Below are 24573 nucleotides of genomic sequence, written 5' to 3'. Positions count from 1 at the left end.
AGAGAGAGCCGCAGAGTTTGTGGGGTTGTGAATGGGATTGCCCGGACACTTGAAGAGCAGCAAGAGCTTCTGGTCGTGGCCCCTTGGGTGTGGGAGGAATGCCTGGACGTTCGCAATTGCTGAGCTGGGCTCTACTTATCGCCGAGGCAGATAGGATTGCACTTTGGGAGTCTGTAGAAAGAGAGAGCCGCAGCGTTTGTGGGGCTGTGAATGGGGTTGCGTGGACACCTGAAAAGTAGTAAGAGCTTCTTATCGAGTCCCCTTTGGGGTGGGAGGAATCCCTGGAAGTTCGCAATTGATGAGGTGGGCGCTACTATTCGCCGAGGCAGATAGGATTGCACTTTGGGAGACTGTAGATAAAGAGAGCCGCAGCGTTTGTGGGGCTGTGAATGGGGTTGCATGGACACTTGAAGAGCAGCAAGAGCTTTTGCTCGTGGCCCCTTTGGTGTGGGAGGAATCCCTGGAAGTTCGCAATTGATGAGCTGACTGCTTTTCTACTCATCGGTCCAGGCAGATAGGATTGGACTTTGGGAGGCTGTAGAAAGAGAGAGCCGCAGCGGATGTGGGGCTGTGAATGGGGATGCCTGGACACTTGAAGAGCAGCAAGAGCTTTTGGTCGTGGCCCCTATGGGGTGGGAGGAATCCCTGGACGTTTGCAATTGATGAGCTGACTCCTTCTATACTCATTGGCCCAGTCAGATAGGATTGCACTTTGGGAGGCTGTAGAAAGAGAGAGCCACAGCGTTTGTGGGGCTGTGAATGGGGTGGCATGGACACTTGAAGAGCAGCAAGAGCTTTTGATCGTGGCCCCTTTGTTGTGGGAGGAATCCCTGGACGTTCGCAATTGCTAAGCTGGGCGCTTCTCATCGCCGAGGCAGATAGGATTGCACTGTGGGAGTCTGTAGAAAGAGAGAGCTGCAGCGTTTGTGGGGCTGTGAATGGGGTTTCATGGATACTTGAAAAGCAGTAAGAGCTTCTGCTCGTAGCCCCTTTGGTGTGGGAGGAATCCCTGGACGTTCACAATTGCTGAGCTGGGCTCTGGCTCTACTCATCGGCCCAGGTAGATAGTATTGCACTTTGGGAGGCTCTAGAAACAGAGAGCCGCAGCGTTTGTGGGGCTGTGAATGGGGATGCCTGGACACTTGAAGAGCAGCAAGAGCTTCTGGTCGTGGCGCCTTTGGTGTGGGAGGAATCCCTGGACGTTCGCAATTGCTTAGCTGGTCTCTGGCTCTACTCGTTGTCCCAGGTAGATATTATTGGACTTTGGGAGGCTGTAGAAAGAGAGAGCCGCAGAGTTTGTGGGGCTGTGAATGGGATTGCCTGGACACTTGAAGAGCAGCAAGAGCTTCTGGTCATGGCTCCTTTGGTGTGGGAGGAATCCCTGGACGTTCGCAATTGCTGAGCTGGGCGCTACTCATCACCGAGGCAGATAGGATTGCACTTTGGGAGTCTGTAGAAAGAGAGAGCCGCAGCATTTGTGGGGCTGTGAATGGGGTTGCATGGCTACTTGAAGAGCAGCAAGAGCTTCTGGTTGTGGTCCCTTTGGGGTGGGAGGAATCCCTGGACGTTCGCAATTGTTGAGCTGGTCTCTGGCTCTACTCGTTGTCCCAGGTATATAGTATGGGACTTTGGGAGACTCGAGAAATAGAGAGCTGCAGAGTTTGTGGGTCTGTGAATGGGGTTGCCTGGACAATTGAAAAGCAGCAAGAGCTTCTGGTCGTGGTCCCTTTGGGGTGGGAGGAATCCCTGGACGTTTTCAATTGATGAGCTGACTCCTTCTATACTCATTGGCCCAGGCAGATAGGATTGCACTTTGGGAGGCTGTAGAAAGAGAGAGCCGCAGCGTTTGTGGGGCTGTGAATGGGGTGGCATGGACACTTGAAGAGCAGCAAGAGCTTTTGGTCGTGGCCCCTTTGGTGTGGGAGGAATCCCTGGACGTTCGCAATTGCTGAGCTGGGCGCTACTCATCACCGAGGCAGATAGGATTGCACTTTGGGAGTCTGTAGAAAGAGAGAGCTGCAGCGTTTGTGGGGCTGTGAATGGGGTTTCATAGATACTTGAAAAGCAGTAATAGCTTCTGCTCGTGGCCCCTTTGGTGTGGGAGGAATCCCTGGACGTTCACAATTGCTGAGCTGGGCTCTGGCTCTACTCATTGGCCCAGGTAGATACTATTGGACTTTGGGAGGCTCTAGAAACAGAGAGCCGCAGCGTTTGTGGGGCTGTGAATGGGGATGCCTGGACACTTGAAGAGCAGAAAGAGCTTCTGGTCGTGGCCCCTTTGGTGTGGGAGGAATCCCTAGACGTGTGCAATTGCTAAGCTGGTCTCTGTCTCTACTCATCGGTCCAGGCAGATAGGATTGGACTTTGGGAGGCTGTAGAAAGAGAGCCGCAGCGTTTGTGGGGCTGTGAATGGGGTTGCATGGACACTTGAAGAGCAGCAAGAGCTTCTGGTCGTGGCCCCTTTGGGGTGGGAGGAATCCCTGGAAGTTCGCAATTGATGAGCTGACTCCTTTTCTATTCATCGATCCAGGCAGATAGGATTGGACTTTGGGAGGCTGTAGAAAGAGAGAGCTGCAGCGGTTGTGGGGCTGTGAATGGGGATGCCTGGACACTTCAAGAGCAGCAAGAGCTTTTGGTCGTGGCCCCTTTGGTGTGGGAGGAATCCCTGGATGTTTGCAATTGATGAGCTGACTCCTTCTATACTCATTGGCCCAGGCAGATAGGATTGGACTTTGGGACTCTGTAGAAAGAGAGAGCCGCAGCGTTTGTGGGGCTGTGAATGGGGTTGCCTGGACACTTGAAGAGCAGCAAGAGCTTCTGGTCGTGGCCCCTTTGGTGTGGGAGGAATCCCTGGACGTTCTGAATTGTTGAGCTGGTCTCTGGCTCTACTCGTTGTCCCAGGTAGAGTATGGGACTTTGGGAGACTCTAGAAAGAGAGAGCCGCAGAGTTTGTGGGGTTGTGAATGGGATTGCCCGGACACTTGAAGAGCAGCAAGAGCTTCTGGTCGTGGCCCCTTGGGTGTGGGAGGAATGCCTGGACGTTCGCAATTGCTGAGCTGGGCTCTACTTATCGCCGAGGCAGATAGGATTGCACTTTGGGAGTCTGTAGAAAGAGAGAGCCGCAGCGTTTGTGGGGCTGTGAATGGGGTTGCGTGGACACCTGAAAAGTAGTAAGAGCTTCTTATCGAGTCCCCTTTGGGGTGGGAGGAATCCCTGGAAGTTCGCAATTGATGAGGTGGGCGCTACTATTCGCCGAGGCAGATAGGATTGCACTTTGGGAGACTGTAGATAAAGAGAGCCGCAGCGTTTGTGGGGCTGTGAATGGGGTTGCGTGGACACCTGAAAAGTAGTAAGAGCTTCTTATCGAGTCCCCTTTGGGGTGGGAGGAATCCCTGGAAGTTCGCAATTGATGAGGTGGGCGCTACTATTCGCCGAGGCAGATAGGATTGCACTTTGGGAGACTGTAGATAAAGAGAGCCGCAGCGTTTGTGGGGCTGTGAATTGGGTTGCATGGACACTTGAAGAGCAGCAAGAGCTTTTGCTCGTGGCCCCTTTGGTGTGGGAGGAATCCCTGGAAGTTCGCAATTGATGAGCTGACTGCTTTTCTACTCATCGGTCCAGGCAGATAGGATTGGACTTTGGGAGGCTGTAGAAAGAGAGAGCCGCAGCGGTTGTGGGGCTGTGAATGGGGATGCCTGGACACTTGAAGAGCAGCAAGAGCTTTTGATCGTGGCCCCTTTGGTGTGGGAGGAATCCCTGGACGTTCGCAATTGCTGAGCTGGGCGCTACTCATCGCCGAGGCAGATAGGATTGCACTGTGGGAGTCTGTAGAAAGAGAGAGCTGCAGCGTTTGTGGGGCTGTGAATGGGGTTTCATGGATACTTGAAAAGCAGTAAGAGCTTCTGCTCGTAGCCCCTTTGGTGTGGGAGGAATCCCTGGACGTTCACAATTGCTGAGCTGGGCTCTGGCTCTACTCATCGGCCCAGGTAGATAGTATTGGACTTTGGGAGGCTCTAGAAACAGAGAGCCGCAGCGTTTGTGGGGCTGTGAATGGGGATGCCTGGACATTTGAAGAGCAGCAAGAGCTTCTGGTCGTGGCGCCTTTGGTGTGGGAGGAATCCCTGGACGTTCGCAATTGCTTAGCTGGTCTCTGGCTCTACTCGTTGTCCCAGGTAGATAGTATTGGACTTTGGGAGGCTGTAGAAAGAGAGAGCCGCAGAGTTTGTGGGGCTGTGAATGGGATTGCCTGGACACTTGAAGAGCAGCAAGAGCTTCTGCTCGTGGCCCCTTTGGGGTGGGAGGAATCCCTGGACGTTCGCAATTGATGAGCTGACTCCTCTACTCATCGGCCCAGGCAGATAGGATTGCACTTTAGTAGGCTTTAGAAAGAGAGAGCTGCAGCGTTTGTGGGGCTGTGAATGGGGTTGCGTGGACACTTGAAGAGCAGCAAGAGCTTCTGGTCGTGGCCCCTTTGGGGTGGGAGGAAACCCTGGACGTTTGCAATTGATGAGCTGACTCCTTCTCTACTCATCGGCCCAGGCAGATAGGATTGCACTTTGGGAGGCTGTAGAAAGAGAGAGCCGCAGCGTTTGTGGGGCTGTGAATGGGGTTGCGTGGACACTTGAAGAGCAGCAAGAGCTTCTGGTCGTGGCTCCTTTGGTGTGGGAGGAATCCCTGGACGTTCGCACTTGCTGAGCTGGGCGCTACTCATCGCCGAGGCAGATAGGATTGCACTTTGGGAGTCTGTAGAAAGAGAGAGCCGCAGCGTTTGTGGGGCTGTGAATGGGGTTGCGTGGACACTTGAAAAGCAGTAAGAGCTTCTGGTTGTGGTCCCTTTGGTGTGGGAGGAATCCCTGGACGTTCTCAATTGTTGAGCTGGTCTCTGGCTCTACTCGTTGTCCCAGGTAGATAGTATGGGACTTTGGGAGACTCTAGAAAGAGAGAGCTGCAGAGTTTGTGGGGCTGTGAATGGGGTTGCGTGGACACTTGAAGAGCAGCAAGAGCTTCTGGTCATGGCCCCTTTGGTGTGGGAGGAAACCCTGGACGTTTGCAATTGATGAGCTGACTCCTTCTCTACTCATTGGCCCAGGCAGATAGGATTGCACTTTGGGAGGCTGTAGAAAGAGAGAGCCGCAGCGGTTGTGGGGCTGTGAATGGGGTTGCCTGGACACTTGAAGAGAAGCAAGAGCTTCTGGTCGTGGTCCCTTTGGGGTGGGAGGAATCCCTGGACGTTCGCAATTGATGAGTTGGGCGCTACTCATCGCCGAGGCAGATAGGATTGCACTTTGGGAGTCTGTAGATAGAGAGAGCTGCAGCGTTTGTGGGGCTGTGAATGGGGTTGCCTGGACACTTCAAGAGCAGCAAGAGCTTTTGGTTGTGGCCCCTTTGGTGTGGGAGGAATCCCTGGACGTTTGCAATTGATGAGCTGACTCCTTCTCTACTCATCGGCCCAGGCAGATAGGATTGGACTTTGGGAGGCTGTAGAAAGAGAGAGCCAAAGCGTTTGTGGGGCTGTGAATACGGTTGCCTGGACACTTGAAGAGCAGCAAGAGCTTCTGGTCGTGGCCCCTTTGGTGTGGGAGGAATCCCTGGACGTTCGCAATTGCTAAGCTGGTCTCTGGCTCTACTCAACGGTTCAGGCACATAGGATTGGTCTTTGGGAGGCTGTAGAAAGAGAGAGCCGCAGCGTTTGTGGGTCTGTGAATGGGGTTGCCTGGACACTTGAAGAGCAGCAAGAGCTTCTGGTCGTGGTCCCTTTGGTGTGGGAGGAATCCCTGGACGTTCGCAATTGCTGAGCTGGGCGCTACTCATCACCGAGGCAGATAGGATTGCACTTTGGGAGTCTGTAGAAAGAGAGAGCTGCAGCGTTTGTGGGGCTGTGAATGGGGTTGCCTGGACACATGAAAAGTAATAAGAGCTTCTGGTTGAGGCCCCTTTGGTGTGGGAGGAATCCCTGGACGTTCACAATTGCTGAGCTGCTCTCTGGCACTACTCATTGGCCCAGGTAGATAGTATTGGACTTTGGGAGGCTGTAGAAAGAGAGAGCCGCAGCGTTTGTGGGGCTGTGAAGGGGGTTGCCTGGACACTGAAGAGCAGCAAGAGCTTCTGCTCGTGGCCCCTTTGGTGTGGGAGGAATCCTGGAGGTTGAAAATATCTGAGCTTGTCTCTGGCTCTACTCATCGGCCCAGGCAGATAGGATTGCACTTTGGGAGGCTGTAGAAAGAGAGAGCCGCAGTGTTTGTGGGGCTGTGAATGGGGTTGCCTGGACACTTGAAGAGCAGCAAGAGCTTCTGGTCGTGGTCCCTTTGGGGTGGGAGGAATCCCTGGAAGTTCGCAATTGATGAGCTGACTCCTTTTCTATTCATCGGTCCAGGCAGATAGGAGTACACTTTGTGAGGCTGTAGAAAGAGAGAGTCGCAGCGTTTGTGGGGCTGTGAATGGGGTTGCGTGGACACTTGAAGAGCAGCAAGAGCTTCTGGTCGTGACCCCTTTGGTGTGGGAGGAATCCCTGGACGTTCGCAATTGATGAGTTGGGCGCTACTCATCGCCGAGGCAGATAGGATTGCACTTTGGGAGTCTGTAGAAAGAGAGAGCCGCAGCGTTTGTGGGGCTGTGAATGGGGTTGCCTGGACACTTTAAAAGCAGTAAGAGCTTCTGGTCGTGGCCCCTTTGGTGTGGGAGGAATCCTGGAGGTTGAAAATATCTGAGATTGTCTCTGGCTCTACTCATCGGTCCAGGCAGATAGGATTGCACTTTGGGAGGCTGTAGAAAGAGAGAGCCGCAGCGGTTGTGGGGCTGTGAATGGGGTTGCCTGGACACTTGAAGAGAAGCAAGAGCTTCTGGTCGTGGTCCCTTTGGGGTGGGAGGAATCCCTGGACGTTCGCAATTGATGAGTTGGGCGCTACTCATCGCCGAGGCAGATAGGATTGCACTTTGGGAGTCTGTAGATAGAGAGAGCTGCAGCGTTTGTGGGGCTGTGAATGGGGTTGCCTGGACACTTCAAGAGCAGCAAGAGCTTTTGGTTGTGGCCCCTTTGGTGTGGGAGGAATCCCTGGACGTTTGCAATTGATGAGCTGACTCCTTCTCTACTCATCGGCCCAGGCAGATAGGATTGGACTTTGGGAGGCTGTAGAAAGAGAGAGCCAAAGCGTTTGTGGGGCTGTGAATACGGTTGCCTGGACACTTGAAGAGCAGCAAGAGCTTCTGGTCGTGGCCCCTTTGGTGTGGGAGGAATCCCTGGACGTTCGCAATTGCTAAGCTGGTCTCTGGCTCTACTCAACGGTTCAGGCACATAGGATTGGTCTTTGGGAGGCTGTAGAAAGAGAGAGCCGCAGCGTTTGTGGGTCTGTGAATGGGGTTGCCTGGACACTTGAAGAGCAGCAAGAGCTTCTGGTCGTGGTCCCTTTGGTGTGGGAGGAATCCCTGGACGTTCGCAATTGCTGAGCTGGGCGCTACTCATCACCGAGGCAGATAGGATTGCACTTTGGGAGTCTGTAGAAAGAGAGAGCTGCAGCGTTTGTGGGGCTGTGAATGGGGTTGCCTGGACACATGAAAAGTAATAAGAGCTTCTGGTTGAGGCCCCTTTGGTGTGGGAGGAATCCCTGGACGTTCACAATTGCTGAGCTGCTCTCTGGCACTACTCATTGGCCCAGGTAGATAGTATTGGACTTTGGGAGGCTGTAGAAAGAGAGAGCCGCAGCGTTTGTGGGGCTGTGAAGGGGGTTGCCTGGACACTGAAGAGCAGCAAGAGCTTCTGCTCGTGGCCCCTTTGGTGTGGGAGGAATCCTGGAGGTTGAAAATATCTGAGCTTGTCTCTGGCTCTACTCATCGGCCCAGGCAGATAGGATTGCACTTTGGGAGGCTGTAGAAAGAGAGAGCCGCAGCGTTTGTGGGGCTGTGAATGGGGTTGCCTGGACACTTGAAGAGCAGCAAGAGCTTCTGGTCGTGGTCCCTTTGGGGTGGGAGGAATCCCTGGAAGTTCGCAATTGATGAGCTGACTCCTTTTCTATTCATCGGTCCAGGCAGATAGGAGTACACTTTGTGAGGCTGTAGAAAGAGAGAGTCGCAGCGTTTGTGGGGCTGTGAATGGGGTTGCCTGGACACTTGAAGAGCAGCAAGAGCTTCTGGTCGTGACCCCTTTGGTGTGGGAGGAATCCCTGGACGTTCTCAATTGTTGAGCTGGTCTCTGGCTCTACTCGTTGTCCCAGGTAGATAGTATGGGACTTTGGGAGACTCGAGAAATAGAGAGCTGCAGAGTTTGTGGGTCTGTGAATGGGGTTGCCTGGACACTTGAAGAGCAGCAAGAGCTTCTGGTCGTGGTCCCTTTAGGGTGGGAGGAATCCCTGGACGTTTTCAATTGCTGAGCTGACTCCTCTACTCATCGGCCCAGGCAGATAGGATTGGACTTTGGGAGGCTGTAGAAAGAGAGAGCCGCAGCGGTTGTGGGGCTGTGAATGGGGTTGCCTGGACACTTGAAGAGCAGCAAGAGCTTCTGGTCGTGGCCCCTTTGGTGTGGGAGGAATCCCTGGACGTTTGCAATTGCTGAGCTGGGCGCTACTCATCGCCGAGGCAGATAGGATTGCACTTTGGGAGTCTGTAGAAAGAGAGAGCTGCAGAGTTTGTGGGGCTGTGAATGGGGTTGCCTGGACACATGAAAAGTAATAAGAGCTTCTGGTCGAGGCCCCTTTGGTGTGGGAGGAATCCCTGGACGTTCACAATTGCTGAGCTGCTCTCTGGCACTACTCATTGGCCCAGGTAGATAGTATTGGACTTTGGGAGGCTGTAGAAAGAGAGAGCCGCAGCGTTTGTGGGGCTGTGAATGGGGTTGCCTGGACACTTTAAAAGCAGTAAGAGCTTCTGGTCGTGGCCCCTTTGGTGTGGGAGGAATCCTGGAGGTTGAAAATATCTGAGATTGTCTCTGGCTCTACTCATCGGTCCAGGCAGATAGGATTGCACTTTGGGAGGCTGTAGAAAGAGAGAGCCGCAGCGTTTGTGGGGCTGTGAATGGGGTTGCCTGGACACTTGAAGAGCAGCAAGAGCTTCTGGTCGTGGCCCCTTTGGGGTGGGAGGAATCCCTGGAAGTTCGCAATTCATGAGCTGACTCCTTTTCTATTCATCGGTCCAGGCAGATAGGATTGGACTTTGGGAGGCTGTAGAAAGAGAGAGCCGCAGCGGTTGTGGGGTTGTGAATGGGGATGCCTGGACACTTCAAGAGCAGCAAGAGCTTTTGGTCGTGGCCCCTTTGGTGTGGGAGGAATCCCTGGATGTTTGCAATTGATGAGCTGACTCCTTCTATACTCATTGGCCCAGGCAGATAGTATTGGACTTTGAGACTCTGTAGAAAGAGAGAGCCGCAGCGTTTGTGGGGCTGTGAATGGGGTTGCCTGGACACTTGAAGAGCAGCAAGAGCTTCTGGTCGTGGCCCCTTTGGTGTGGGAGGAATCCCTGGATGTTCGCAATTGCTGAGCTGGTCTCTGCCTCTACTCGTTGTCCCAGGTATATAGTATGGGACTTTGGGAGACTCGAGAAATAGAGAGCTGCAGAGTTTGTGGGTCTGTGAATGGGGTTGCCTGGACACTTGAAGAGCAGCAAGAGCTTCTGGTCGTGGCCCCTTTGGTGTGGGAGGAATCCCTGGACTTTCTCAATTGTTGAGCTGGTCTCTGGCTCTACTCGTTGTCCCAGGTAGAGTATGGGACTTTGGGAGACTCTAGAAAGAGAGAGCCGCAGAGTTTGTGGGGTTGTGAATGGGATTGCCCGGACACTTGAAGAGCAGCAAGAGCTTCTGGTCGTGGCCCCTTGGGTGTGGGAGGAATGCCTGGACGTTCGCAATTGCTGAGCTGGGCTCTACTTATCGCCGAGGCAGATAGGATTGCACTTTGGGAGTCTGTAGAAAGAGAGAGCCGCAGCGTTTGTGGGGCTGTGAATGGGGTTGCGTGGACACCTGAAAAGTAGTAAGAGCTTCTTATCGAGTCCCCTTTGGGGTGGGAGGAATCCCTGGAAGTTCGCAATTGATGAGGTGGGCGCTACTATTCGCCGAGGCAGATAGGATTGCACTTTGGGAGACTGTAGATAAAGAGAGCCGCAGCGTTTGTGGGGCTGTGAATGGGGTTGCATGGACACTTGAAGAGCAGCAAGAGCTTTTGCTCGTGGCCCCTTTGGTGTGGGAGGAATCCCTGGAAGTTCGCAATTGATGAGCTGACTGCTTTTCTACTCATCGGTCCAGGCAGATAGGATTGGACTTTGGGAGGCTGTAGAAAGAGAGAGCCGCAGCGGATGTGGGGCTGTGAATGGGGATGCCTGGACACTTGAAGAGCAGCAAGAGCTTTTGGTCGTGGCCCCTATGGGGTGGGAGGAATCCCTGGACGTTTGCAATTGATGAGCTGACTCCTTCTATACTCATTGGCCCAGTCAGATAGGATTGCACTTTGGGAGGCTGTAGAAAGAGAGAGCCACAGCGTTTGTGGGGCTGTGAATGGGGTGGCATGGACACTTGAAGAGCAGCAAGAGCTTTTGATCGTGGCCCCTTTGTTGTGGGAGGAATCCCTGGACGTTCGCAATTGCTAAGCTGGGCGCTTCTCATCGCCGAGGCAGATAGGATTGCACTGTGGGAGTCTGTAGAAAGAGAGAGCTGCAGCGTTTGTGGGGCTGTGAATGGGGTTTCATGGATACTTGAAAAGCAGTAAGAGCTTCTGCTCGTAGCCCCTTTGGTGTGGGAGGAATCCCTGGACGTTCACAATTGCTGAGCTGGGCTCTGGCTCTACTCATCGGCCCAGGTAGATAGTATTGCACTTTGGGAGGCTCTAGAAACAGAGAGCCGCAGCGTTTGTGGGGCTGTGAATGGGGATGCCTGGACAATTGAAGAGCAGCAAGAGCTTCTGGTCGTGGCGCCTTTGGTGTGGGAGGAATCCCTGGACGTTCGCAATTGCTTAGCTGGTCTCTGGCTCTACTCGTTGTCCCAGGTAGATATTATTGGACTTTGGGAGGCTGTAGAAAGAGAGAGCCGCAGAGTTTGTGGGGCTGTGAATGGGATTGCCTGGACACTTGAAGAGCAGCAAGAGCTTCTGGTCATGGCTCCTTTGGTGTGGGAGGAATCCCTGGACGTTCGCAATTGCTGAGCTGGGCGCTACTCATCACCGAGGCAGATAGGATTGCACTTTGGGAGTCTGTAGAAAGAAAGAGCCGCAGCATTTGTGGGGCTGAGAATGGGGTTGCGTGGCTACTTGAAGAGCAGCAAGAGCTTCTGGTTGTGGTCCCTTTGGGGTGGGAGGAATCCCTGGACGTTCGCAATTGTTGAGCTGGTCTCTGGCTCTACTCGTTGTCCCAGGTATATAGTATGGGACTTTGGGAGACTCGAGAAATAGAGAGCTGCAGAGTTTGTGGGTCTGTGAATGGGGTTGCGTGGACACTTGAAGAGCAGCAAGAGCTTCTGGTCGTGGTCCCTTTGGGGTGGGAGGAATCCCTGGACGTTTTCAATTGATGAGCTGACTCCTTCTATACTCATTGGCCCAGGCAGATAGGATTGCACTTTGGGAGGCTGTAGAAAGAGAGAGCCGCAGCGTTTGTGGGGCTGTGAATGGGGTGGCATGGACACTTGAAGAGCAGCAAGAGCTTTTGGTCGTGGCCCCTTTGGTGTGGGAGGAATCCCTGGACGTTCGCAATTGCTGAGCTGGGCGCTACTCATCACCGAGGCAGATAGGATTGCACTTTGGGAGTCTGTAGAAAGAGAGAGCTGCAGCGTTTGTGGGGCTGTGAATGGGGTTTCATAGATACTTGAAAAGCAGTAATAGCTTCTGCTCGTGGCCCCTTTGGTGTGGGAGGAATCCCTGGACGTTCACAATTGCTGAGCTGGGCTCTGGCTCTACTCATTGGCCCAGGTAGATAGGATTGGACTTTGGGAGGCTCTAGAAACAGAGAGCCGCAGCGTTTGTGGGGCTGTGAATGGGGATGCCTGGACACTTGAAGAGCAGCAAGAGCTTCTGGTCATGGCCCCTTTGGTGTGGGAGGAAACCCTGGACGTTTGAAATTGATGAGCTGACTCCTTCTCTACTCATTGGCCCAGGCAGATAGGATTGCACTTTGGGAGGCTGTAGAAAGAGAGAGCTGCAGCGGTTGTGGGGCTGTGAATGGGGATGCCTGGACACTTCAAGAGCAGCAAGAGCTTTTGGTCGTGGCCCCTTTGGTGTGGGAGGAATCCCTGGATGTTTGCAATTGATGAGCTGACTCCTTCTATACTCATTGGCCCAGGCAGATAGGATTGGACTTTGGGACTCTGTAGAAAGAGAGAGCCGCAGCGTTTGTGGGGCTGTGAATGGGGTTGCCTGGACACTTGAAGAGCAGCAAGAGCTTCTGGTCGTGGCCCCTTTGGTGTGGGAGGAATCCCTGGACGTTCACAATTGCTGAGCTGGGCTCTACTTATCGCCGAGGCAGATAGGATTGCACTTTGGGAGTCTGTAAAAAGAGAGAGCCGCAGCGTTTGTGGGGCTGTGAATGGGGTTGCGTGGACACCTGAAAAGTAGTAAGAGCTTCTTATCGAGTCCCCTTTGGGGTGGGAGGAATCCCTGGAAGTTCGCAATTGATGAGGTGGGCGCTACTATTCGCCGAGGCAGATAGGATTGCACTTTGGGAGACTGTAGATAAAGAGAGCCGCAGCGTTTGTGGGGCTGTGAATGGGGTTGCGTGGACACCTGAAAAGTAGTAAGAGCTTCTTATCGAGTCCCCTTTGGGGTGGGAGGAATCCCTGGAAGTTCGCAATTGATGAGGTGGGCGCTACTATTCGCCGAGGCAGATAGGATTGCACTTTGGGAGACTGTAGATAAAGAGAGCCGCAGCGTTTGTGGGGCTGTGAATGGGGTTGCATGGACACTTGAAGAGCAGCAAGAGCTTTTGCTCGTGGCCCCTTTGGTGTGGGAGGAATCCCTGGAAGTTCGCAATTGATGAGCTGACTGCTTTTCTACTCATCGGTCCAGGCAGATAGGATTGGACTTTGGGAGGCTGTAGAAAGAGAGAGCCGCAGCGGTTGTGGGGCTGTGAATGGGGTTGCATGGACACTTGAAGAGCAGCAAGAGCTTTTGATCGTGGCCCCTTTGGTGTGGGAGGAATCCCTGGACGTTCGCAATTGATGAGCTGACTGCTTTTCTACTCATCGGTCCAGGCAGATAGGATTGCACTGTGGGAGTCTGTAGAAAGAGAGAGCTGCAGCGTTTGTGGGGCTGTGAATGGGGTTTCATGGATACTTGAAAAGCAGTAAGAGCTTCTGCTCGTAGCCCCTTTGGTGTGGGAGGAATCCCTGGACGTTCACAATTGCTGAGCTGGGCTCTGGCTCTACTCATCGGCCCAGGTAGATAGTATTGGACTTTGGGAGGCTCTAGAAACAGAGAGCCGCAGCGTTTGTGGGGCTGTGAATGGGGATGCCTGGACATTTGAAGAGCAGCAAGAGCTTCTGGTCGTGGCGCCTTTGGTGTGGGAGGAATCCCTGGACGTTCGCAATTGCTTAGCTGGTCTCTGGCTCTACTCGTTGTCCCAGGTAGATAGTATTGGACTTTGGGAGGCTGTAGAAAGAGAGAGCCGCAGAGTTTGTGGGGCTGTGAATGGGATTGCCTGGACACTTGAAGAGCAGCAAGAGCTTCTGCTCGTGGCCCCTTTGGGGTGGGAGGAATCCCTGGACGTTCGCAATTGATGAGCTGACTCCTCTACTCATCGGCCCAGGCAGATAGGATTGCACTTTAGTAGGCTTTAGAAAGAGAGAGCTGCAGCGTTTGTGGGGCTGTGAATGGGGTTGCGTGGACACTTGAAGAGCAGCAAGAGCTTCTGGTCGTGGCCCCTTTGGGGTGGGAGGAAACCCTGGACGTTTGCAATTGATGAGCTGACTCCTTCTCTACTCATCGGCCCAGGCAGATAGGATTGCACTTTGGGAGGCTGTAGAAAGAGAGAGCCGCAGCGTTTGTGGGGCTGTGAATGGGGTTGCGTGGACACTTGAAAAGCAGTAAGAGCTTCTGGTTGTGGTCCCTTTGGTGTGGGAGGAATCCCTGGACGTTCTCAATTGTTGAGCTGGTCTCTGGCTCTACTCGTTGTCCCAGGTAGATAGTATGGGACTTTGGGAGACTCTAGAAAGAGAGAGCTGCAGAGTTTGTGGGGCTGTGAATGGGGTTGCATGGACACTTGAAGAGCAGCAAGAGCTTTTGGTCGTGGCCCCTTTGCGGTGGGAGGAATCCCTGGACGTTAAGAAGTGCTGAGCTGGGCTCTACTCATCGGCCCAGGCAGATATAAAGCACTTTGGGAGGCTGTAGAAAGAGAGAGCCGCAGCGTTTCTGGGGCTGTGAATGGGGTTGCGTGGACACTTGAAGAGCAGCAAGAGCTTCTGGTCATGGCCCCTTTGGTGTGGGAGGAAACCCTGGACGTTTGAAATTGATGAGCTGACTCCTTCTCTACTCATTGGCCCAGGCAGATAGGATTGCACTTTGGGAGGCTGTAGAAAGAGAGAGCCGCAGCGGTTGTGGGGCTGTGAATGGGGTTGCCTGGACACTTGAAGAGAAGCAAGAGCTTCTGGTCGTGGTCCCTTTGGGGTGGGAGGAATCCCTGGACGTTCGCAATTGATGAGTTGGGCGCTACTCATCGCCGAGGCAGATAGGATTGCACTTTGGGAGTCTGTAGATAGAGAGAGCTGCAGCGTTTGTGGGGCTGTGAATGGGGTTGCCTGGACACTTCAAGAGCAGCAAGAGCTTTTGGTTGTGGCCCCTTTGGTGTGGGAGGAATCCCTGGACGTTTGCAATTGATGAGCTGACTCCTTCTCTACTCATCGGCCCAGGCAGATAGGATTGGACTTTGGGAGGCTGTAGAAAGAGAGAGCCGCAGCGTTTGTGGGGCAGTGAATGGGGTTGCCTGGACACTTTAAAAGCAGCAAGAGCTTCTGGTCGTGGCCCCTTTGGTGTGGGAGGAATCCCTGGACGTTCGCAATTGCTAAGCTGGTCTCTGGCTCTACTCAACGGTTCAGGCAGATAGGATTGGTCTTTGGGAGGCTGTAGAAAGAGAGAGCCGCAGCGGTTGTGGGGCTGTGAATGGGGTTGCGTGGACACTTGAAGAGCAGCAAGAGCTTCTGGTCGTGGTCCCTTTGGTGTGGGAGGAATCCCTGGACGTTCGCAATTGCTGAGCTGGGCGCTACTCATCACCGAGGCAGATAGGATTGCACTTTGGGAGTCTGTAGAAAGAGAGAGCTGCAGCGTTTGTGGGGCTGTGAATGGGGTTGCCTGGACACATGAAAAGTAATAAGAGCTTCTGGTTGAGGCCCCTTTGGTGTGGGAGGAATCCCTGGACGTTCACAATTGCTGAGCTGCTCTCTGGCACTACTCATTGGCCCAGGTAGATAGTATTGGACTTTGGGAGGCTGTAGAAAGAGAGAGCCGCAGCGTTTGTGGGGCTGTGAAGGGGGTTGCCTGGACACTTTAAAAGCAGTAAGAGCTTCTGGTCGAGGCCCCTTTGGTGTGGGAGGAATCCTGGAGGTTGAAAATATCTGAGCTTGTCTCTGGCTCTACTCATCGGCCCAGGCAGATAGGATTGCACTTTGGGAGGCTGTAGAAAGAGAGAGCCGCAGCGTTTGTGGGGCTGTGAATGGGGTTGCCTGGACACTTGAAGAGCAGCAAGAGCTTCTGGTCGTGGTCCCTTTGGGGTGGGAGGAATCCCTGGACGTTTTCAATTGCTGAGCTGACTCCTCTACTCATCGGCCTAGGCAGATAGGATTGGACTTTGGGAGGCTGTAGAAAGAGAGAGCCGCAGCGTTTGTGGGGCTGTGAATGGGGTTGCCTGGACACTTGAAGAGCAGCAAGAGCTTCTGGTCGTGGCCCCTTTGGTGTGGGAGGAATCCCTGGACGTTCTCAATTGTTGAGCTGGTCTCTGGCTCTACTCGTTGTCCCAGGTAGAGTATGGGACTTTGGGAGACTCTAGAAAGAGAGAGCCGCAGAGTTTGTGGGGTTGTGAATGGGATTGCCTGGACACTTGAAGAGCAGCAAGAGCTTCTGGTCGTGGCCCCTTTGGTGTGCTAGGAATGCCTGGACGTTCGCAATTGCTGAGCTGGGCTCTACTTATCGGCCCAGGCAGATAGGATTGCACTTTGGGAGGCTGTAGAAAGAGAGAGCTGCACAGTTTGTGGGGCTGTGAATGGGGTTGCCTGGACACCTGAAAAGTAGTAAGAGCTTCTGGTCGAGGCCCCTTTGGGGTGGGAGGAATCCCTGGACGTTCGCAATTGCTGAGCTGGGCGCTAGTCATCGCCGAGGCAGATAGGATTGCACTTTGGGAGGCTGTAGAAAGAGAGAGCTGCAGCGTTTGTGGGGCTGTGAATGGGGTTTCATGGATACTTGAAAAGCAGTAAGAGCTTCTCCTCGTGGCCCCTTTGGTGTGGGAGGAATCCCTGGACGTTCACAATTGCTGAGCTGGGCTCTGGCTCTACTCGTTGTCCCAGGTATATAGTATGGGACTTTGGGAGACTCTAGAAAGAGAGAGCTGCAGAGTTTGTGGGGCTGTGAATGGGATTGCCTGGACACTTGAAGAGCAGCAAGAGCTTTTGGTCGTGGCCCCTTTCCAGTGGGAGGAATCCCTGGACGTTAAGAAGTGCTGAGCTGGGCTCTACTCATCGGCCCAGGCAGATATAAAGCACTTTGGGAGGCTGTAGAAAGAGAGAGCCGCGGCGTTTCTGGGGCTGTGAATGGGGTTGCGTGGACACTTGAAGAGCAGCAAGAGCTTCTGGTCATGGCCCCTTTGGTGTGGGAGGAAACCCTGGACGTTTGCAATTGATGAGCTGACTCCTTCTCTACTCATCGGCCCAGGCAGATAGGATTGCACTTTGGGAGGCTGTAGAAAGAGAGAGCCGCAGCGTTTGTGGGGTTGTGAATGGGGTTGCATGAACACTTGAAGAGCAGCAAGAGCTTCTGGTCGTGGCCCCTTTGGTGTGGGAGGAATCCCTGGAAGTTCGCAATTGATGAGCTGGTCTCTGGCTCTACTCGTTGTCCCAGGTAGATAGTATGGGACTTTGGGAGACTCGAGAAATAGAGAGCTGCAGAGTTTGTGGGTCTGTGAATGGGGTTGCCTGGACACTTGAAGAGCAGCAAGAGATTCTGGTCGTGGCCCCTTTGGTGTGGGAGGAATCCCTGGACGTTCACAATTGCTGAGCTGGTCTCTGGCTCTACTCATCGGCCCAGGTAGATAGTATTGGACTTTGGGAGGCTGTAGAAAGAGAGAGCCGCAGCGTTTGTGGGGCTGTGAATGGCGTTGCCTGGACACTGAAGAGCAGCAAGAGCTTCTGGTCGTGGCCCCTTTGGTGTGGGAGGAATCCCTTGACAGTCGCAATTGCTGAGCTGGGCTCTACTCATCGGCCCAGGCAGATAGGATTGCACTTTAGGAGGCTCTAGAAAGAGAGTGCTCCAGCGTTTGTTGGGCTGTGAAAAGGGTTGCCTGGACACTTGAAGAGCAGGAAGACCTTCTGGTCATGGCCCCTTTGGTGTGGGAGGAATCCCTGGAAGTTCGCAATTGTTGAGTTGGGCTCTACTCAGTGTCCCAGGCCGATACTATTGCACTTTTGGAGGCTGTAGAAAGAGAGAGCCGCAGCGTTTGTGGGTCTGTGAATGGCGTTGCCTGGTCACTTGAAGAGCAGCAAGAGCTTCTGGTCATGGCCCATTTGGTGTGGGAGGAATCCCAGGACGTTCGCAATTGCTGAGTTTGTCTCTGGCTCTACTCATTGGCCCAGGCAGATAGGATTGCACTTTAGGAGGCTGTAGAAAGAGAGAGCCGCAGCGTTTGTGGGGCTGTGAATGGGGTTGCCTGGACACTTGAAGAGCAGCAAGAGCTTTTGGTCGTGGCCCCTTTGGGGAGGGAAGAATCCCTAAAGTTTTCCAAATGCTCAGCTGGTCTCTGGGTCTACTTATCGGCTCAGGTACATATACTGCACTTTGGGAGTCTGTAGGAAGAGAGAGCCGCAGTGTTTGTGGGGCTGTGAATGGGGTTGCCTGGACACTTGAAGAGCAGCAAGAGCTTCTGGTCGTGGCCCCTTTGGTGTGGGAGGAATCCCTGGGCGTTCACAATTGCTGAGCTGGTGTCTGGCTCTACTCATTGGCCCAGGCAGATAGGATTGCACTTTGGGAGGCTGTAGAAAGAGAGAGCCGCAGCGTTTGTGGGGCTGTGAATGGGGTTGCATGGCTACTTGAAGAGCAGCAAGAGCTTCTGGTCGTGGCCCCTTTGTTGTGGGAGGAATCCCTGGACGTTCACAATTGCTGAGTTGGGCGCTAGTCATCGGCGCAGGCAGAGAGTATTGCACTTTGGGAGGCTGTAGAAAGTGAGAGCTGCAGAGTTTGTGGGGCTCTGAATGGGGATGCCTGGAGAATTCAAGAGCAGCAAGAGGTTTTGGTCGTGGCCTCTTTGGTGTGGGAGGAATCCCTGGATGTTCGCAATTGCTGAGCTGACTCCGTCTCTACTCAGTGTCCCAGGCAGGTCTTATTACACTTTGGGAGGCTGTAGAAAGAGAGAGCCGCAGCGTTTGTGGGGCTGTGAATAGGGTTGCCTGGACACTTGAAGATCAGCAAGAGCTTCTGGTCGTGGCCCCTTTGCTGTGGGAGGAATCCCTGGACGTTCGCAATTGCTGAGCTGGTCTGTGGCTCTACTCCTTGCCCAGGCAGATAGGATTGGACTTCGGGAGGCTCTAGAAAGAGAGAGCTGCAGCGTTTCTGGGGCTGTGAATGGGGTTGACTGGCTACTTGAAGAGCAGCAAGAGTTTTTGTTTGTAGCTCCTTTGGGGTGGGAGGAATCCCTGGACTTTCTCAGTTGCTGAGGTGCGCTCTGGTTCTACTCATCGGACAAGGCATATATTATTGAACTTTGGGAGGCTGTAGAAAGGGAGAGCCGCAGCGTTTGTGGGGTTGCCTGGACACGTGAAGAGCAGCAAGAGCTTCTGGTCGTGGCCCATTTGGTGTGGGAGGAATCCGTGGACGTTCGCAGTTGCTGAGCTGGGCTCTGCACATTGAAGCAGGCAGATAGTATTGGACTTAGGGAGGTTGTAGAAAGAGAGAGCTGCAGCGTTTGTGGTGCTGTGAATGGTGTAGCCTCGCGTCTTGAAGAGCACCAAGAGCATGTGATCATGGCCCCTTTGGTGTTGGGAGGAATCCCTGGACGTTTGCAATGTGTGAGCCTGGCTCTGGCTATACTCATCGGCGCCGGCACATAATATTGCACTTAGGGAGCCTGTAGAAACAGAGAGCCACAGCGTTTGTGGGGCTGTGAATGGGATTGCCTGGACACTTGAAGAGCAGCAAGAGGTTTTGGTCGTGGCCCCTTTGGGGTGGGAGGAATCCGTGGACGCTTGCAATTGCTGAACAAATTCCGTCTCTACTCAGTGTCCCAGGTATATTGTATTAGACTTTGGGAGGCTGTAGAAAGAGAGAGGCGCAGCGTTTGTGGGGCTGTGAATGGGGTTGCATGGACACTTGAAGAGCAGCAAGAGCTTTTGGTCACGGCCCCTTTGGTGTGGGAGGAATCCCTGGACGTTCGCAAGTGCTGACCTGGTTTCTGGCTCTAGTCAGTGGCCCAGGCATATAGGATTGGACTGTGCGACGCTCTAGGAAGAGAGAGCCGCCACATGTGTGGGGCAGTGCTTGGGGTTGCCAGGACACTTGAAGAGCAGCAAGAGCTTTTGTTTGTGGCCCCTTTGTTTTGGGAGGAATCTCTGGACGTTCGCAATTCCTGAGCTGGGCTCCTGCTGAAAAGAGTGGCTTAGTCAGATTATATTGGTCTCTGAGAGGTTGTAGAAAGAGACAGAAGCAGCGTTTTTGGGGCTGTGAATGGGGTTTACTGGCTACTTGAAGAGCACCAGGACATTTGGTCATGGCCGCTTTGGTGTGGGAGGAATCCGTGGACGTTCAGAATTGCTGAGCTGGTCTCTGGCTCTACTCAGTGTTCCAGGCAGATTGTATTAGCCTTTGGGAGGCTTTAGAAAGAGAGAGCCACATTGTTTGTAGGGCTGTGAATAGGGTTGCGTGAGCACTTGAAGAGCAGCAACAGCTTTTGGTCGTGGCCCCTTTGGTGTGGGAGGAATCCCTGGACGTTCGCAATTGCTGAGCTTACTCCGTCTGTACTCAGTGTCAAGGCAGATCGTATTACAGTTTGGGAGGCTATAGAGAGAGAGAGCTGCAGCGTTTGTGGGGCTGTGAATGGGGTTCCGTGGCTACTTGAAGAGCAGCAAGGGCTTCTGGTCGAGGCCCCTTTGGTGTGGGAGGAATCCCTGGACATTCGCAATGGCTGAGCTGATTCCGTCTCTTCTCAGTTTCCCAGGCAGATTTTATTAAACTTTGGAAGGCTGTAGAAAGAGAGAGCTGCAGCGTTTGTGGGGCTGTGAATGGGGTTGCCTGGACACTTCAAGAGCAGCAAGGGATTTTGGTCTTGGCCCCTTTGGTGTGGGAGGAATCCCTGGATGTTAGGAGTTTCTGAGTCTGGCTGTAGTCAGCATACCAGGAACGTACTAGTGGACTTTGGGAGGCTGTAGAAAGAGAGTCACAGCGTTTGTGGGGCTGTGAATGGGGTTGCCTGGACACTTGAAGAGAAGCAAGAGGTTCTGCTCGTGGCCCGTTTGGTGTGGGAGGAATCCCTGGACGTTACCAATTGATGAGCAGACTCCGTCTCTACTCAGTGTCCAAAGCAGATTTTATTAGACTTTGGGAGGATGTAGAAAGAGGGAGCCGCAGCGTTTGTGGGGCTGTGAATGGGGTTGACTGGCTACTTGAAGAGCACCAGGACTTTTGTGTTTGTGGCCCCTTTGGTGTGGGAGGAATCCCTGGACTTTTGCAGTTGCTAAGCTGGCCTCTACACATCGATCCAGGCATATAGTATTGCACTTTGGGAGGCCCTAGAAAGATACAGCCGCAGCTTTTGTGGGGTTGTGAATGGGGTTGCCTAGTTAATTGAAGAGCAGAATCACTTTTGGTCGTGGCCCCTTTGGTGTGGGAGGAATCCCTAGGATGTTCGCAAGTGCTGAGTTGGGCTCCTGCTGAAAAGAGTGGCTTCGTCAGATTATATTGGTCTCTGAGAGGCTGTAGACAGAGATAGCAGCAGTGTTTGTTGGGCTGTGAATGGGGTTGCCTGGACACTTGAAGAGCAGCAAGAGCTTTTGGTCGTGGCCCCTTTGGTGTAGGAGGAATTCCTGGACCTTCGCAGTTGATGAGCTGGGTTCTACTCAGCGGCCCAGGCAGATAGGATTGGACTTTGGGAGGCTGTAGAAAGAGAGAGGCGTAGCGTTTGTTGGGCAGTGAATGGGGTTTCCTGGCTACTTGAAGAGCAGCCAGAGCTTTTGGTTGTGGCCCCTTTGGTGTGGGAGCAATCCCTGGACGTTCGCAGTTGCTGAGCTGGGCTCTAGAGATCGAACTACGCAGATAGTGTTACACTCTGGGAGGCTGTAGAAAGAGAGAGCCGCAGCATTTGTGGGGCTGTGAATGGGGTTTCGTGGGTACTTGAAGAGCAGCGAGAGCTTTTTGTCGTTGCCCCTTTGGTGTGGGAGGAATCCCTTGACGTTCGCAGTTGCTGAACTGGTTACTGGCTCTACTCATCGGCCCAGGCAGATAGTATTGGACTTAGGGAGGTTGTAGAAAGAGAGAGCCGCAGCGTTTGTGGGGCTGTGAATGGGGTTGCCTTGCTTTTTGAAGAGCAGCAAGGGCTTTTGGTCGTGGCTCCTTTTGTGTGGGTGGAATCCCTGGACGTTCGCAATTGCTGAGCAGGGCTACATATGTAACAACCAGCCAAGGCAGAGATTTTATTGGAGTTTGAGAGGCTGTAGAAGGATGGAGCTCCAGCGTTTGGATGGCTGTGAATTGGGTTCCCTGGAGACTTGAAGATCACCAACAGCTTTTGGACCTGGCACCTTTGTGGTGACAGAAATCCCTGGACATTTGCAATTGCTGAGCAGGGCTCCGGCTGTAACTACCAGCCAAGGCAGAGATTGTATTGGACTTTGAGAGGCTGCAAAAGGATGGAGCTCCAGCGTTTGTAGTGCTGTGAATGGGGTTCCCTGCTGATGCGGAAGTCATGGACACAGCACATGATCAATATGATCAAGCAAAATGTCGGTTTATTACATACACAGCTTAGTTAATATAGTTTCTTGCCTTCCTAATCTATCGCTAATTGGTTAATTATGTTTGGCAATATGCTGTTCATGCGCTACTAGCAATATTCTGATTCGTTTATAACAATAGTTCACACGCACTGCCCGCTTCTGCCATATCTTGTTTTCAACATTGCAAGCCAATAGTTTCTTCCTCTTAATCTGGTTGTGTCATGTCTTCCAAACCGCAGTCGACCTTCGCAGCATCCTTGAATTCCTCTTGTGTTAAATGCAGATTAAGTCCACATAGTCTGAGTCTGGGTTGCTCATTACATGTCCTTGGTTTTTCAGATATCCCACAAATCCCCCTTTTTGTTTTTGAGCAATCCAGACTCCATTCATCATACGCTCCACGGCTTTCATGAAATATTTAAAAACACATCTTAATATAAGTATAGTTAATAATAATAATCCCAATAATAATATAAACCCATGGATAATTAGATCTTTTCCCCAACCTGAAATGCCTAACCCAGCTAACCATGAATTAAAACCTAAAGAGCTAGTCTTTCTACAATTGTTTTATCTGCTGTCCAGAAATCTAAATCTGACTTACAATCCTCTGAATATTTTTCAATACTTCTTCAAGATCTGTGGGTTTGTTTTTTAATATTCAAAATCATTGACGTCGTTAGCTATATCTCTGCATGCATGCCTGATGGTGGAGGAGTTACAAACATACTCCCACTCTTTACCGCCAATCACAGTCCCCACTAAACATGTCATAAATGGGTTGCCTGCATTTGCTGCCGCTAAACAGATTGAATCTTGCCCTGTTTTATTAGCTAGAGTTACCCAAACATTTGTACGTGGTTGTACTGAAATTCATGAGTGACCACTACCAATGATGGAGAGGAATGACGTGAGAAAACATATCATGGTAACTCCTGTTGTGGTCCCAACTCTTCTCTCCATGGTTTCACCCAGCGGCTAGGCACCCACCTCGGACCTTCGTCTGTCAAAACACAAACATATCCTCGACCTGTCATCTTAATTTCTGCAGGACCCTTCCATTCTCCAGTTTTTAAGTCACGATATCGTACTTTTACCGATACTGAATCGATCTTCTGTATTCCCGATTGAAATGACATATGGTGTATAACAATTGGAGGAGATTCACGGTCCCCTGTTAACCGTAAATAATATAAAACGTAAATCACTTTTGCAAGACGTTCAGCAGGGGCTATTTCTCCCCCCTTTTGCTTTTGCAACAGCGATTTTAACGTAGCATGTGCACGTTGTATGATTGCCTGTCCTGTAGGAGAGTGTGGTATGCCTGTGATTCTGCGAATGCCCCACAAGCGGCAGAAAGGTTCGAATGTTTTAGAGATATATGCAGGACCATTATCTGTTTTTATCTCTTGAGGAATCCCCAAAGCAGCGATGGCTGCACACATATGTTTTACAACATGTTTGGCTGTTTCCCCTGTTTGAGCATTGGCCCAGATTGCATGCGAATAAGTATCAATGCTAACGTGTACATATTTTTGCTGTCCAAACTCGGTGATGTGGGTGACATCCATTTGCCATAACTGTAGGGCTCCCAGACCTCGAGGGTTGACCCCAAGACCTAAACCGAATCCTGATTTTTGGCAGGCAGGACAGGATTGGACGATGCCTCGGGCATCTGATAGTTTTAAATCAAATTGTTTCGCCAATACTTTTGCAGATTGATGTGAAAATTCATGAGATAAACGGGCCTGCTCAAACAGGTTAATATTTTGATTTTTCCAGATGGTAGCAACCAACTTGTCGGCTATGTTGTTTCCAGTCGAAAAGCCTTGATCAAATTGACGGCTACGAATATGTGTCACAAAATAGTGTTTAGTGCGTTGATTCAATAAAAATAAAAGTTGCATTAATAACACATATAAGGTGTTATTCTTCAGTGATTTGATCATAGCGCGTTCCAGGCGCTGTACCGTTCCTACTACGTAGAGCGAATCTGAAATTACATTTAGAGGTTTGTCGGGCCAGCGTTGAAAGGCCCATGACACCACTCTCAGCTCGAGGGTTTGTAAAGAGTCGGCGGTATGACTTGTAAGAAGTTGATGATTCCATTGATTATTGTCATACCAAGCAATAGCAGCTCATTTCGATTTTTTGCCAGCATCAGTAAATACTGTAAGCCCTTCAACTGGTACTTCTGATCTATAAGGGATGTCTTCAAAGTCCTGATTTTGTAAAAGCGGCAAAATTTTCGTGGAAGGATAGTTATTGGTTACAGTACCTGGATATTCGGCTAAAGCGATTTGAAACATTTCTGATGTTGCTAAAAGCCAATCTAAATAATTCTGTGCTATAGGTACAAACAGGGTTTCAGGTTCTTGTCCTGTCAGATCACAAATCCTTCTTCTACCTTTGGTGATCATATTAGCTAATAGTTCAATCCGTGTACAGATGGTATTTTTTGGCTGATAGGATAAAAATACCCACTCTAAAATGTT

This window comes from Platalea leucorodia (genome assembly GCF_965183815.1).
Source record: "Platalea leucorodia genome assembly, chromosome: 9".
Classification (NCBI taxonomy): domain Eukaryota; kingdom Metazoa; phylum Chordata; class Aves; order Pelecaniformes; family Threskiornithidae; genus Platalea; species Platalea leucorodia.
The sequence above is the reverse complement of the archived record's forward strand: the minus strand, read 5'-3'. Positions refer to the sequence as shown.